The following is a 17786-nucleotide window of genomic DNA, read 5'->3' as shown; positions in this document are numbered from 1 at the left end:
TTTTTACTGTGGGTGCATGGAATGCTAATTTGTATAGTAAAGCTAATTCAACATTTTTGTTTGAAATGGCATTGCCAATGCAAATATTTCTGGTTTATTGCACATACTGTTAATGATTTAAGCTGAGACAAATTTTCAGGTCCTCAACTGGCATCACATGATGCAGCTCTGAGGTTTACAAGATTGTATTACAAGTGGCAGTATTCAGTGATAAGGCATACAACATTTGAAAAGCCCCAAACACATTGTTAATGCAAGTGAGTGGCTGGAGAACTTCTCTCCAGATACTCTGTACCAAATATTTGACAGTGTCTAGCTACTCTGCACACAGTAGAGTTACAGATTGAAACCAAAGCTCTCAGTGTTGTTTGCCCTGAGATTTGTCTGTAGAGTCTCACAGTAGCCGTAAGGATATTTCAAGTATTTCCATGCATATCAACTGGAATCCTACATAGTCTTTGTTGAAACATGCAAATGTACACATAGAACTTAACCGTGCCTACATGGAAATGTGTTTTTTTGTGTGCGTGTGTGTTTGTGTATACATGTGTACGTATGACTGTATCCACATTTGTATGCACACAAATGAGTATTTGGGTTTGCGTTAATCCCATTCATGGGGAAGAATAGTTACACTGGTTTCAGCTATGCCTACGTAAATTCAGAGTAACTTCATTACATCGCTTGCCTTTGCAGGAGCTGCTTAAAACTCAAACCACTTTAAGTAACAGCATAATTTCTCTTTTTAATATATAGGAACTGGTTTACACAATTTACTGTATGAACTGTGAAATTTTCAGATGGTTTTATCGTATAAAATGTACTCCTTGACAGTCAAGCATATATGCATTGATAAAATCTCATGAGATTTGCAAAATAATATACTCCAAATAAGTTGGTGACAATGTGTTCCCCTGTGTAGCAATAATTAAATTTCACTTCTATTGTCAGGTCATTGTGTAACATCAGATGAGATAAAACAAGAGAGGTGTTCTAGGGAAGATGAACAGGATAGCGCAGCTTTCATTTCTTAATTTATTTCACGTGCCTCTTTGTACACTCCATTGGTGTCACTTCGTGCATTACAGACAACTTGACTGAAATACCAGAACCTTATGAAAACCAAGATGTGTCACAAGACTTTCTTTTTCGTTTTTCTATATGTCTAATCAAAGAGAATTAACAGTTTTAGAGCACTACTATGTCAGCCAGTTTACACCATAAATAACGTTATGCGAAACATTAATTCATTTGAACTGAATTGTACAAGGTCTACACTGTACTATGACACATTGAAGGCCAATATTTTGTTTTGTAAACTATTACATATGTATAATTTACCAGTTGTAATCTTAAAACATTTGATTCTGTGATTTCAGTTAAAAGAAGTAATAAACTGTATCATAGGTCCAAACACTTGTTTCATATGGTATATTTGTGGGCTGCTGCTTGCCTTTTGTCTCCCACTAAAAAGAGAAGCTAAAAGAGACTAATCTGACCCCTAAATTAAGGCATAAATATTATTTCTATGTGTAAACATTGCACTTTGTGCAATATATGGTGGGGTGAAGTTCTGTGGATGTGTTCCTTTGAGTCATTAAATATATCAGATAAGTGCAGAAAACAGCATTCAAGGCCTTTCCAAAGACTTAGAAAAAATTAGTTTGCTGCCATCCAACAGAGGTAGCATACACTGGTGATCTCTTGAGCCTGTGCAAAGCCCCCATGAAATTCAGAAGACCTGTCCAAAAACTTCATTCAGCAAAATTAGACAGTGGATTAAGATAGCCTGAATTAGATTAATAATTAGCAATATAGACTCTTCTAAGAGTAGTAAAAATCTGCCAGAGCAGATGGCAGAAGTGTATGATGCGTGCAAATATGGTATTGTAGTACATGTATCCAAGGGAAGATTAAGGTAATAACTAAAGGGATATACCTGGTGACACAGAATTGCATACACACTACTATTGAATTATGGCTCTTAAGATGAAGTAGTTAACAGACTAGATGATCTTGAAGGTCTTCTCCAAGCTTAATGATTCCATGATTCTATGATTATACCATGACTTTCTAATAGAACGATGTCTTGCATATCCTTTCTAATTCCATAATACAAAGTTGGAGTTTTTCTTGTTCCCTAACATGATGTGCTCTCTCCAAAAGAGAACACAAATTCAACTCAAAAACTAAGTCTTATCACAAGTGCATATCTGATCTATTGATTGTTGATATATTTATGAATTTTGGACTCTGCCTTTTTATTTTTTTTATTTTGATTTACAAATTCTAAGTGATGTTGATTCTTATTTATAGATACAAATTTTTTCATGCCTAGGAATCGTTTTTCTTCCTGGGCTGTTCTTACAGTGGCAATAAAGTTTTGCATAGTGGCCAGTACCTGTAGAACTAGGTCCAAGGCCTTTGCAAATATGTTTTTAATAATCTGTTACACTACATAGCAATCCTTGAACCACCTTACAAGACAGCTGTCCTGCTAGTGCTTGGTACAAGATATAGAGTATATATGTGTACATATGTGTATATGTATATACACGCACAAAATATTAGATATTTGTATATATTATGCATGTATATTAAAATGTCTCCAAAAAATCTCATTTATACATTTACACTACATGTTTATAAAACTGTGCATTGGTCATCAGAAAGGAAACAGTGTTCAACATCAGTGAAGTGAAAACACTGTACAATCATGCAGTTCTACCATTTTTCCTGCCTAAAAGGCTTTGGGAAATGATTCAACTACTCCACACACTTCTCAGCAATAACAGACTAACATGTTTTCTTCCTTCACTGCATTTCAGCTCATCCAGGGTCCTGGGGCAAAACAAAAAATGCACCCAGTCCTCATCTCCCCCTGCTCTTAGACAGGTAGAGGTAGCAGTCATACAAACTATACCATGACTTTGTCCTCTACTTTTAAGCATTTTTTGTCTATGGCAGAACTCCATATCTCACAAATACTTCAGTTCCTCCTCTGTATTTATTTTCTACAAAGCAAGCTGCAATGTCCCCAAGTGGTAGTGGCAGATCTTCCCAAAATTATGGCTTTATTTCTCATTTTAGAGTTTGCAGTAGCTCAAAGAAAGCCATTAATGAGAATGAAAATCCATTCCTATACAAATCAAATGCAGCACAGACAGCAGCATAGACTTCCTCAAACATCCAAGCTTGTCATAATTCCATTACCGTGCAGAGACTGTTCTGTATCAGGAAGATGAACTCATTCTCTCTTAATGCATTTTCCATCTCTTCATAATGTGACATTTCACCTCTTCAGAAACTTTACAGAGTTATGTACAATGGGGGAGATTTTTATTCCCAAGACTCTGAACTTGTAGACCCAAATCTCATTTTTAGGTTAGGATACAGGATCCATGTGGCCAATTTTAGACTTCCAGCCAAACTGAACCTTAAAAAAAAAAAAAAAAAAAAATTGGAAACAGCAAAATATATGGAATAATTAAACAAGAATAAGGCAATGTTTGAGTTTTTCCATACTGTTACCTTGCTCTTCTTATGCTACACTCTGCTAATTTGGAAGTAATACATTAATCGTACTCACACCACTCAGCATTCTACATTGATTCAACAAAAGGATTGAAGAGAAAACGTGGGGGAAAATATTTTAATAAAATCCAAGGAAAATGATTATTTCCCATGCTTCCAGGAGCAGTGCAGAAATCTCTTTGCTTTTTCTTGATTGTTCTAAAAAAATATATACTTCAAGGAAAAGGCACATGTATTTCCTTAAGCAGTTGCTTGATAAAGGTCTGTTTTAGCAATGCAACCAAATAATTAGTTCATTAAAATGGCCATTGCATCCATTGATGCAGCAATCTCTCACTACTCCAAGTGTTGCGGTTTGGTTCATTGATGTTTCTTTACTGTATTTGTCCTTTCTATTCCTCTTTCCCAGTAAGACTTTACCTAAAGGATCTGCACCTACAGAACTGAAAACATACCCTTTGATAGCAGCCCAAGTTCTGCTACCCAGACCCGTATTAGCAGCAACTCATCCAAGTAAGCCTTGAATGCAGCAGGTGGGTGCCAGAGGGCCCATGTCCCAGCAGGTGAAACTGAGCTCACAAGATCTTGCATATGTGCACGGACATGCCTATTTCCAGCATAGCCAAGTGCTTCATGCAGGTGTGCATCATAAATACACATTTTATAGCTACAGCTCTGCTAGCCACCTTTTCCCTCCCCCTTACACACTTCTGTTATTTTCTGAAAGTGCAGTCAAGATGGATTTTACACTTCTTGCTCTGGAAGTACTGAGTTTCTTGCTCCTTTGAAGCTTGCTTGCCCAGAGCTGCTCACTTGCAGAGTTGTGATTGAAACAGATCAGGCACTCATGCTTGCTTATGGAACACTCAGGGCTGAAACTTCCGTTTTTCACAGAAATGTAGCGCAGCATGAAGCGAGTACCCTGGCAGCAGGTGCTCTGCCTGGGCCCTCTGCTGATGGAGCCATGTGTTCTCATGATGACTGATAATTTTGCTTATTTAATAATCGAAGGCCATTATGCCCTGATGAGATTTGCAGATGTAAATCTCGCTCTAGCTGCGCAGATGACTGCTGAAGGGCACACATGAGTTAGACCCATGAAAGTTTGTGCAAAGAATGTGAAAATTGCCCTCAACAGGCAATCCAGCAGAGGCCTGCTGGAAATGTGCCCCACGCAGTCACAAAGCAGTGAAGGCACCGCATCTGCTTGTAGACTGAGGAGGCGTCTGAGAGGTGAACATTGCCCCAGCACCGTCCCCAGCAGCATCAGGTAACTCACATCTTGAAACAGTTGAATCCTGGCGACCGGCCACTGCGGCAATTGCTGACATGGCAGCTGCCCAACGTGTTGGCAAACAAGCTGCACTACCTAGTAAAGGTGGTCTGTAACTACAGGGTAACAAAAATTATACTGGAAACTTTCTGAGCACTTTAAAGTGGTCGATTTAAAACAGGACCCTGCCCACTGAAAGTGGTCCTTTCTGAAGGCCTCACTGTACTTACGGATGGTTTGTCCAGAAAAAACAGCGTTACATGCATTCTGTGTGGGCTGGGAGGAATGTTTTCACACTAATATTTATGTGGCATGCAAAGATCTAACAGCCATCCAGAGGGCTTTCAGGCAATATTTCATTTAAATATATGCTGCAGAGAACTCCCAGCTAAAAGCATATGAAATGGCAGGCTCTGCGGGTGCAAGCCAAGCCACGGAGAGGATGCCGATAGTGGAGACAGCCTCTGTATGGTAAACCACCGGCTGTGAAGAGATAGGCTTTTTTGATAGGAATTTGAGCTATGAAAAGGTTTAAGGGGAAATTACCAACTAGTCTGGCATTCAAATGCCAAAATACACAGTCAGACTCTTGGCCATACAAGCTCTTCAAAGGGAGAAGGGAAATGGCAGGACTTCTCTGTGTAAAGCTCGGACTCTTAATGTACACAGGAAATCATCAGTGAAACACTAGCCCTTAATCAGGTTAAAAAGAGGCAGTGAACTGAATTATTATATTAAGAACTTCATCTTTAGAGAAGAGGAGAAAGAACCAAAGGATGTTTTACTTCTTTATCCATCAAAATAATTATTATTTTAGGATGAGTCCATTATGTATTTTTGGCTATATTTTCCTCTAAAATAGTTTCTTATGGCAAGGCAGAGAGAGCCAGAACCCAAGGCAAACTGTGAGGTTATTATGGAACAACTTTTCCTCCAAAAGGTTTCTACCCAGCTTACCCTGCAGAAGGCCTTCCCAGAGGGACTCCAGTCTGAGGCTCCAGAGCCTGCATGTTCTACCACAAGAGCCATTTCCTTTGGCTGCATTCATAATGTTTATATAAATCATCAACTAGTTTGTCTTCAGAGCTAGCCAGATTTCTAGAAATATGTAAGAATATGTAAAAGAGACAGTTATTTTTTATTTCCAACTACAAAGCTATAAAAGAATAAAAGAAAAAAAAAAACCCAAGAAGGAATGGTATCTATGAACAAAATCTCTTCTATCTTGAGCCTACATGTAAGAAAAGAGTTCAGAGTAGAATAATTTCATACAAGACTAAACGTACCAGATAAAGGTAAGCAAGAAAAAATTTATATTCTATAAGAATACATATAGATTTCAGTTAGAAATAGTAGACAAAGAAGTTGTAGATCCATTATTTATGAGACTCTTGATATTATTATTAAAGAAAAAGTAGATTACAGTCATCATGAATTTATAAGTTTAAGCATTTCCTTAAAGATTTTAATAAAATCCTGGTTAACTACTTTAATTAGATTGTCAAGAAGTTCGTACCCTTGGATTGGAGTAATTGTAACCATAATACGCATTGCAATTCACAAATGGCTGAGAGTGAATTGCTCATTCTTGATGCACTTGCTAATATAGCACTTTATTTTAAAGCAAGCTAGTAGACAGGCTAGAAAATTTCTTTGATACATGTACCAGTAAGATGTATTGTAGGTAACATACCTCACAGGCAAGGGGTTTAGACTGAAACTTAATTAACTAAGGCTCCCAAGGCTCTTTATGCCTCAAGACAAGGCTGTTGGAGCAGAAAGGGCATGTGGGAGCATTCATCCTCTCTGCAATACCACCACAGCTAGAAAAGGCTCGCTGATGGACAGTCTCGTGGGTGCTGATCTATAACATGCGTGAGAATGAAGGGATAAATCCTTCCTGGAACCAATGTAGGGAGATGATTCCAGTTCACCTGACTAGTTCAGAAAAGTGCCATGAGCAAATAAATAGCCTGGTCATCAGGGATACATTGCAAAGTGCTGCAAGAAAGTAGTTAGAGGACCACAAAAGCTATGTTGGTACTCATATGGCAACAGACTGAAGTTATTTTAGCAGTGTTAAATATTTTCTGATTTCAAGAGTGAAAAAAAGAAGTGCCAAAGCAATGTGCCAGTGACAATAATGTGTGGTGTAATGTTGCGGATGAAAAACCTTCCGCTGGGTTTGACCCAGTATAAACCACCTCTGTAGAAAATCCCTGAGTCTACTGCAGTAATATTCAGTATTAATCTGTGCTTTTTATCTAAGTAGTACCTGCCACATGAATCCCAATAAATATTAAATTATGTCTACGCTTAAGGCAGACTTCTTAGCTTTGACTTAAAGCGTAAGTCACGTCTTTAAATCACTTCAATGAATTTGTAAATCCCATCCTTAACATTTTTTCAGAACATATATATGCACATGTATATACATTTCCGTATGCTATTTAACATCACATTGTGATTCTAGCCAAGCCTTGAAATCCCACGCAAGGCAGATTATGTTCAGTGCTCTGCCTGTTGACATATTTTTCTCCTCTATGTACCTTACAAACCAATGACTGAATATAGCCCTAAAACATATTGTTAGTGTGCGCTCAGGAGACCGCACTCAACATCCTGTCACCCACAATATGGAACTGATAGATTCTACCAGGATCATTAATAATAGCGTGATTTCAAAGATGTTTCTCTACTTAAAGGGTTTTTTTTTAATGGTATAGTTGTTATGGCAACTGCTTCCTGCCACCCCTGCTGCCAAAAGCCACAATCCAGCCATGAAAAAGAGCTCCTCCATCCAAACACATTTTTCAGTGGACAGCAGCATTCCCTGGCTGGAGCACACTTTTCCTTTCCCTTCTGGCAAACTGGAAGCCAAACAAAATTTGTAACAAATGTGAGCAGAGAGTGAAGAATTAAGTGAACTTCTTACATATGACTTTGTGTTTTTACATGTACATATGAGGAAAAAAAAATGAGGGAGGGGTAGGAGAGGGCAAAAAAAGCGAGACACCTTCTAAAGTCTGTACAGTGAAGGGAAATGTTTTCCTTTCCTAGAGTACATGTTTGGGATTCAAACTCTCTAAAAGTCTTGGCATAGCAGTAATTAAAAAGTTGGTGAATTAGCTCCCCTTCTCTCTCAGTTTTATCCTATCTTAGAGGTCAATAGCAAGATTTTTCAGGTCTGCTGAACTTCCTGTATGATGATCAAAGTTTGCCTTGTGACTTTGAAAATAAAGTACTTCTATTATTTACTCCTAGTGAATCTCTGCTACTGTGAGCTGGCCTTTCTGGTCTTAACACTGAATAATTCTTAAGTTTCCCATTTTAGAGCATGGCAAAGCCTTTAAAAAAGCTTTGAAATTATCTTTATGGACTATATTTTAAAATATTATTTTTCCTCCCTCTGCTTAATTCCAGAGCACAGTTGTATGTAGTTTGCTTGTGTTTCCGTTGTCCATTGGCTGTGACCTCCTACCCACTCAGAAAACAATTAGTGCACTTTCCAGCTAATAGTTGGATGATAGCATCATCTCTTGCTATGAGAAAACATTGTAACAGACCAGCAAATAGTCTTTCAAGGCCCTGTACAGCGAGTGAATATAAATATGCAGGAATATCAAAATATGAAATGAATCGAGAATCATGATAATGGTGAGATCAATAACCGCTTACAAACAAGCGGTTTTCTTATAGACTCAATCTGGAAGGCTTAGGTTGCTGTTATTTTTGTTTGTTTGTTTGTTTTTAACGTAGTGCCACCAGCTTGATATAAGCCACTTTGAGATTTTTAGCTTGGAGTGAGAAGATAAGGCTTTGCACTCGTTGTCATTAATAACTTCCACCATGGCAGTTTCAGCCTTTAATATATTTTGCAGACAGATTGCAGGAGCATAGTGTAGGGAGCATAATCACTCAGAAGTGCATGCAGTACACAAACCTGAAATTAGAAAAAGTAGAGGGGAAAATAAAGTAACTTCAGAGGCAGGGGTCCAACCCAAACTTGTGATGTCAGTATTGCTACAGTTTTGCTTCCAAGACCAACAATGGGACTGTGGCACCTACTATTCTGTCAATACTCTTTTGTCTGATTAGAACACTTATTCTCCCCGTGAGGAAAGTACTTTACTAGGAATTTTTCCTTCAAAAAGACTTTCACTGCCTCCATGAAAGGGAGACATTAAATAGTTATGTTAGGTATTTAACTTCCTTTATACAGTAACCATACAATGTTGTTGCAACAGCAGTTCAGGGTATTGAAAACTTTCTTCCTATTGGTCCGTTTCATAGCAGCACTCAACAAAAGACTTCCTTACATGTTCTTAGCATACACATGTGTTATGATTCCCAGGAAGATGGATGGCTACAGGTGGAGTTACATGGGTTTGCTGTGCTGAGCAAGTCCAAGAAAGAGGAAGGCTTACATCAGCAGTGATGTCTGAAGGTTGCTTTTGTCTCCAATCCCCAAATTTGAGCCAGAATGCACAGCAAAAATATCCAAAAGAAGAAAGGAGAATAGAAAAGGTAAAGCATGTTTGTATGATCCTACAGTTTACTTTCTTAAATAAATTGTTCATACTGAAAAACAAAATAAAATTCCTATCCCCAAGGTTTCACTGTTAAGTTCATTGCTTAGATTTTCTCCCAAACAAGTTATGCTGGTTTGATTCAGAACTAAAGCTGAAAGAAAGGGCTGCCATTCAAAAGTTAACTTAGCCAAATATCCCCAAGTTTCCCATACCTGCAAAGTCAAGCTATGAGATTTCAGAATTCTCCTATGTTTACAGAGGTCAAATGGTGAGTGACAAAGAGGCACGAGAAGATATCATTACCACTGTTTCCCAGAGGAAGCAACTGGAAGACATAAAATTCATAGCTATCCCGTTTTAACTCATGCAGCGAGTTCTACTTGCACAGCCAGAAACCTACCATGGATTGATAGACTCCTAACCAGCGATACAAAACCACTGATCTTCTTCCCCTATCAGGATTTTTTACAGCCGCTTTCAGCATCAGATTGACCCTCCTGGTTACTTTTTTTATTCAACTCTCCTCTTGCAACTGCATCCACAAAAGCACAGAAGTTCCCTGTTGCAGATGAGAGCACTACTTCTGCCTAACGCAACTCTTAAAGTGTCTTTAAACAGTCAACCCTGGCACCTTTACAAACTAACGGAGAAAAGCAGACATTTGGAAGGTGGCTTGTGCTTTTGCCACTGACATAAGGATGAGACTAACTGTGCTCATGTTTCTCTCTGTTGACTATAAAGGGAGTAGAAAGCTGTCTCTAGGTTATTGGATGTGGAGGAGGCTTTCACCTTTGATCAGATGAATCCATCCCTGGCCTCTGACTGCTCTACAGACTGCTTTATGGTTCAACAGTTGACTTTTATGTAAGTTGCCCTATGAAGACAAACACTGCTGTCGTAAATTATTCCAGTGTCATGTTCTCTGCCAAGAGTGTATCAGACTGTTCCACTTCTTAATTTTTTGAGTCTAAATATACATAACTGTAGCAACATTTTCATAGTCTTTCAAAAATCAAAAGTAAAATTTCTTTTGACATTGGAGACAGAGTTCCTCTCGCGGACTTTGCAATCTGTATCTGAAATAGTCTTTATAAGTCTTTTCAGCAAAGAGAAAATGGGCACTTCATACATGCTATTCACCTTACCCTACAGTACATGTCCACGACAAATGAGATGACTTGTACATTAAAAATGTGTACTTCTTTCCAGTGACAAAGGGACGTGGGGGTCATATACAGAGAGCTACAATGCAATTGCAGGCTGGATGTGGCTCTGGGCAGCCTGGTCTGGTGGTTGGCGACCCCATCCGTGGCAGGGGGGTTGAAACTTTGTGATCCTTTCCAACCCAGGCCACTCTGTGATTCTATGAAATGTCAGAAGTTGACTGAGGTGAATCTCATTCCAGGTCTCAAAAGGACTGAAAGAGCATGGGAGCAGTATCCTGTTTCCAAAGAGCTTTCAAGTAAAAACTCAGGGTCAGGTTTATTCGGCAGCATTTTTTTTAGTGAGCTACCATTGTGAGAATTCATAATGTTCCAATTCAGGCTCTCTGCTGCCCTGTCATCCCACCCCCTTACCTCCTCCAGCTCTTACTTCAGTGCAAAGTTATCTCTAAGCTTACATAAGAAACTATACATCCTCCAGTGTAGAAAATGTCTGCAGTGAGTTCAAAACTCCTCAGAATTTATATGTTATGCAAATTGCAATGGCTGTCAGAAAAATGCTTTTCTCCCCACCTCCTTTAAAATATATTCCCGAAACGTGATCTCGTGTATTTCCTGTTACTTGCAGAATTTTAACTAATATGCCATTGTTTAAAATCAAATTAAAAAGGATTTTGAGACACACAAACGTATCTGCTTCATTTAGTCAAGTATACTATATTTAAATATTATGTTACTACAAACCTTTTAAAGTTAATTACTAATATACATATATATATTTTAGCACTGACTATTGCAGCCTAGTCCTATCACAGTACTCCTACTACACATTTAATGCTAGTAAGCCCTAAATGTCAACAAGCCATGGTAAAATGTAACCACATACTACCTGAAAACTCCGTGGTGGCTTTTAACACTGTTTTGTGCAGAACCTCCTTCTTTCAGTGAGTAAACCTCACTTTGCTACAAAAGCAAAGAGAACCCAGCTCCTCACCTATTCATTCTGTGTACTTCCCTTATCTCTTCTTTTTTTTTTTTGCATTTTTTATGCATGGTGAATAAACATAACCAAGTGTTTCCATGTCTGTGCACAACTTCCCCACAGGTGGCTACTAAGTTCTGCTGAATAAATTCCAGTTCATTTCCTTATGAAAACCTCAACATCCACACTTGTTTCTTTATTATAATCGAATGATTATATGAGTGAAATGCCTTTCTCGAGTTGTCAAAAGAAGAATAAAAATAATATATCCCCAAACATAAAACCTTGACTTCCACCTCTGAGCTGATACAGTCAATTTAAATGCCTTTGATTTCGTGAGTGTATAGAGAACTCAGTGTTTTCGAGGCTTCCATTCTGGCTGTGGCAGTAAGAAATGCAGGAGTGAGCAAGATACTAAAGACTCACAAAAGGACAAGTTTTGGAAAACGAGCTGAAAGAAGTTTTTGTACCCAGGCTTCAATTCCCACATCTGTCCCAGTTCCTGGGATGTTTCTTTTTATCTGTCTACTTTAACTGTGGGTTAACAGGCAACCACATTTAAAAGAGAAGCCTCATAACACACAGGAATCAAACATATGAGGAAGGCAACGAGTTTCTCAAATCCTTTTGGTGCCCAAATTACTTCTGCCCTAAGCAAAGGTGGTGTTCTTGAAGTTGTGTTGTTTACTATTAACAATGTGGTATTTGATTACAATCATGAAACTGAAATCATAGAGAAAGCTAACTCCAGGATGTCAAGTTTCCTCCTCCAGCAGTTCTTCTGAACACTCTTATCTTTAGGGCTTATTGTAAATTAGATAACAATAAGAGTTTTCATAGGTTGGTAAATATGAAAGGGATTTTTTCCTCCTTCAACTATTCCATCATAAACAAGAAAGTGACTAGTAGAAACACGTCTTTCTTCCCACCACAGAACTACTACACTGACTTAAAAATCAAAATCATTGACCCTACATGTTTAAAAAGGTAGTGATAATTGGCCAAGAGTTTGCCTTTGCTAACACTTGCTATTCCATGTGGCTCTGTTTTCACTGGTGAAATGACTTCACATTCACATTGCACTCACATAAATAAAAGCACTTCTGTCCCAATAACCACATATTTGCCAAACTCAATATATAGTGGTGGCATCAGTAGCTCTGAAATAATCAAATATTTTAACTGCGGTGCCTCACTCCTGAGTAATTTTCGTGCAGTTATGCTGTTCACCAAATGTCATATTGTCATGTTTACAAAAATATGAATGCTTTCATGTGGGTCAAGAAAAGTAATATTTACAGTGCAAAGTTTATCTGCTTGTATAAATGTGTTCTCCTCAATTTTCCTGTTGGTCTAACATAGAATTATCTAAGAGAATTTCTACTTTTGCACACAGAATTACAAAATTAAGCTAGCAAACTATTCTTACTGAGTATTCTTAGAAATCTGTGTGTGCATGTGCGGATGTATACCCAGGTATCAGTTGGGGTGACTAAAGGTTGTTTAGTGCCATCTTTTGGGTGGTCCTAATACTACAGAACAACTTATTCAAATTAATTACACGTTTGCTGTCAGTTCCTAGCCACATATTACAAGTTTCATCAACGTGTTTTTAATCTTGGCTTTTGTTGTTTTTTCTAATCTAGATGACAGATCTCCATAAGATTTTGCTTCCTTATATGTATGAGGTATGAATGTTTGAAGTATACAAGGAGTATAAAAGCACAAGGAGTAAAGAGTATAAATAGTACAAAGAACAAATGGATACAGAGCAGAGATGAAGGGGGGCTGCATCAGTTTCAGTCTGTGCTGGTTGGGGGTACAAAGTCCCTATGAGCCATCACTGGCCCTCACTGAAAGGAACGCAAGAGTTATGACCTGTCACTACAGGTGCCATAGAGACCAACTGATGCCCACTAGTCAGGTGAGAAAATAGGCATTTAGACCTGCCTTTCCTGGCATGAGGGTGCTGTGGAGCTGCTGAGGATGGAAAGTGCCTCTATCAATCTTGTACCAACTTTCAGAATTGAGGGAAAAGTGAATTATGGGAGCCACCCTCACAGTACCTTTGAAATAGGACAGGTATTACAGTTTCTACAAGCTCCATTAAAGCACTCCTATGGTGTACTATGATGTAGGAGTATTCATGTATCCTTGCAAAATCAATTAAATTTCACCATCTGCTTAGAATGTTTGGTTCATGATAACCAGAAATTACCTTGATAGGCTGAAGACACCTATGTAACAGTTGAAGTCTTCTGCTCTAATTTTTTTTTTTTTTTTAAGTTTTCAGGGGAGGTTTTTTTTAAGTGCATGCCTTCAATTGTGAGATTTTAGTCTTCTTTCAGCACTGTGAGGTTTCTAGCCCCCTCCATAACCACAGTTAAGTGAATACCAAACATGGCTGAGTGGCAATAGTCAAATGACAGACAACCTCAATTTAAGGACGAATTGATGGGAGGGTTTGCAAGCTGCATAGAGAAATCCCCTAACCCTTTCTTAGCATACAAATCCTCAAATCCCCAGCTGAAAAATATTTTCCAGTTTGGAAACACTGTCTTTTTCCAACTTTGGTTGGTGTTCGTGCTATTTTACATGATAATTATCTATTTATCCCAGTCACACCCTTCATCATCAACTTTCTTCCATCTGACTCATAGCATCGCACTGACTGTAAACTCATTGAATTGCTTATATTCTATCTTTATTCTATATTTCTTGCTAGCTCTAAAAATAGATAATATGCCAAACATTTAAAAAAAAAAAAAGCACACACACACAAATCCAACTCAACACCTACATTGATGCCATAAAACTAAATGCCTACATGAAATACTACACTCAGAATCCCTCATATGTGATAACTAATGACAAACTCTAGCCATAAAGCTCTAGGTTTTTTTGCACATGGTCTAAAAAAGGATTAGATGACAGTGTGAACAATTCATTTCATCTTAGGCAAGAACAAATTCAGTGGGGTGAAGTATACAATTCTTTCCAAAGGGTTTCTTTTTCCCTTAATGAGAAGAGATATGCCTTTGTATTACTTATCCCATTGTATCCTAGAATAAATGTGCTAGCTGGCTACTCCTCATAGAAAAGCCCCATTTCATGGATGATAGGGAAAGTACAGGACTTGGAGATAGCTGGGGTTAGGGTATCCCCTTGCCAGCAATGCATGCACACAACGAGCAGGACGGGGTTCATACCGTGCTCCCTGGCTCACTATCCCAGAGACAGCACAGACTGAGCCAAAGGCATTATTCAAGTGTGTAACATTTATTGTAGATATTCACAGCACTTGGCCTTGAAGTCTAGAGCACCAGCTGATCCTTTTTTGCTAGCTGTTATGTTTGAGATGACATATGCACACACTGCAAAATTCTGGACAAAGCAGTCTCCAAAACAAAACGCTGATGTCTGCAATTAAACTTATCTCTGTGTGGAAAAGCTCCCTAGGCATCAATTCCAAGTCCAAGTGCTTGCTGGAAGCTTCTTGGAGGTGTCAGAAGGTTTGCATTCCCCTACTCTTGGATAATCAAACACTGCTCACAAGCTTGTTTGGATGTTGAAATAAGCCCAAGCAGGGAGTTTATGCACATATATTTCATAGCATATTAGGGATACGAGTCTGGAAGACATTTCCTTCACAGTGTATTCCTTCCTTTGCTGTGATAGGAAGTAGGCATGCTACTCAGTTCAGAAATTCATCATGCTCACTTTTCAGCCATCGTGCTCTTTGCCTCTATCCCTCCTCCTGGAAAACATATCTACTCATGTACAGCTTTAGTGAGCCCTATCATGAAACTGCACCTGTCACGGTCCTCATAGGCTGCAGAATCAGCAGTCTCCAACATCTGTAACCTGATGTCCTTTCACCTGCACTACTAACCAAATGCCTGGTTTGTGGACAACCACCATTTATATTACTCACTGCTATAGCATTTGGTACTTGTCACATCACCACTGTACAATCAAATGATCCACATGACAGTTAAAACATGCATGTGTGTTTTTCCACAGTTCTTTGCAGAGTTGCAGTAGTCAAGAAGAATTGCAGTGTGCTAAGAAAGCAGCGTGTACGCACCAGGATGTTGCTGTGGGCTAAAGAGACTTCCTCCTTCCGGCCACACACATCAAAGTCCTTGAAATGCAAAAGAGATGCTCAGATGACAAGTCAATGGGCCTCTGTTCAAGTGCAGCTGTCCACAGATATATAAAAAATAATGTGGGATTAGAGCCACAGAGATTAACATAAAGCAGTAAATGCTGGCAGTTTTAGTGGTGGATGTCCTCACCTTAATTGACCTTTTCTTTTTTGCCCTTCCTGAAACAAACAACAGGACTTAATGTTGCCACTTACAATTTCTGAACTTTCAGCGACTTATGTCATATCTTCAGAGTTTTATAGTTTTTCAGCTTGTTTCCCATTCTATGCTTGAGTTTCAGTCCTTTTGGAAAGGTAAAAAGAGACTGTATTTTATTTTATTTTATTTTTTTTGAAAGCTTTGAAATTCACATTAAAAAGCAGGCAGGGCCCTCACAGTTAACTTTGGTTTCACTTTTTGTCTCATTAGCTATTTATTTAGACAACCTATGTCAGCTCATGTATTTACCATATGAAGCAGTGACAACTCTGTTGGAATCAACAGATCCATATAAATATTGTTTTTTATTAAGTGGAATTTTTTCTACTTTTTGCTAAAATACCTGATGATGCTTTGGTTTTAAAAGGTGAGTTACATGTGACGGCTCTGCATACTCATGCAGTAGCCATTATTTTTATATTACTCCCTTTTCATAAATGTTATTGAGCAATGGAATGAGATTGAGAATGGAGATTTTGAATGCTTAAGAAAGAAAAGCAACACATAATAACACAGATTTTTTTTATCTTCTTGATGGTCATGAGCAGCTTCGTTCTATTTTTTTATGTGTAAAAACAAGTCCAGGCTCAGATGGGAACCCTCCTATGGGACTTAGATCTTGGGGAAGGAATTTCTCTAACTGCTTTCATAAAGCTTTTGAAGACACACGACACACAAAACCAGCTCTCAGGCCATGGGATGTCAGCCCTAGAAGCTTAGAAAGTCTTCTCAGTCTATGTCCCTCATTTATTCCTACAGGATTTCCCCAGACTACTCTTGAACTTGGGCCAGCAGCTCTTCCAAGCTTGAAACAGTCTAGAGTAAGCAAAAACAGCTGGAGGTCACCCTCTCGCCTCTTCACCCACTAGCATTTTGTAAGGGGCATGCAAATGTCCCTCAGCACACAGCTGAGGCGGCTGTAATCCAAGGTTTCTTTCACAGCTTGGCAGCGCGGCTGATCCAAAGAATGCGGGGTTACCTCAGCTGTACTCCCTCCATATCCTAGGGAGCCAGATGCCAAACCAGACAACAGACCCAGCCCTCTTTCACAACAGAATAGAGGATTGCCAGCATGAGAGGGTATGTGATGCTTGTCTTCCAGTTAGTAGCAGATTATGATTAGAAATGATGGCTGAATTTATGAAGGCATAAAATTAATTATTACGTTAAAAATATATATCCCATGTGAAACTATGATGCATTTTTATGACCACGATATTTTAATCATGCATAAAGCTCATAATCCTCTAAATAATCAGAAGGTGGAACTCAACAGAATGAGCCAAAACGCTGGTAGATACAGGCCCCTGTACTCCTAAAAGATTTGAAATATTTCTAACTTGTGAATTTTTTCTCGATGAATTTTAGTCATATATCCAAACTTTTATTTTTGCCTAACGTATAGATTTTAACTTTAAAACTTTAGAGCATGTATCTGGCAACCTAAACCATTCAGTCAGAGAAGTTGTGACTTCACCACGACACTCATAGAAACAGAATGAATGGGAAGGTAACATGAATTTATGCCCTGTGCTCCCTGATTTCAGTTCTTTATCACCCAAAACTAAAAAATATCCTGTGATAAACTGTGAAAAAAAGAAGCTGGCAAAGCAAAGACAGAATGTCGATAGAGGTCTCAATAATCACTTGCTAACATTTGTTCACATGCTTATATTTATGCCCATGGGAAATCAAAGGGCTTGTTTGTACAAGTACAACGAAGTACTTGCAAAAGTGAATATTGAAACCAAGATGAGACGTTAATAATGCTAAATGGAAGCTAAAAAGCAATGATATTTTTCCAGAAGACCTACTGGGAACATGAGTGAAAACACAAATCTGGGTATTGGTCTACTAGGATTTGTTTATTTCTGGCTGTGCTCTCTTATAACCTCTATGGTATAAACTGACATACACAGAGCACGGACGGAAGGA

Source organism: Centrocercus urophasianus, unplaced genomic scaffold (genome assembly GCF_019232065.1).
Source record: "Centrocercus urophasianus isolate 14NV4802_14NV808 unplaced genomic scaffold, USGS_Curo_1.0 seq_12, whole genome shotgun sequence".
In the NCBI taxonomy this organism is placed as follows: Eukaryota; Metazoa; Chordata; class Aves; order Galliformes; family Phasianidae; genus Centrocercus; species Centrocercus urophasianus.
This window is presented reverse-complemented; position numbering follows the sequence as displayed.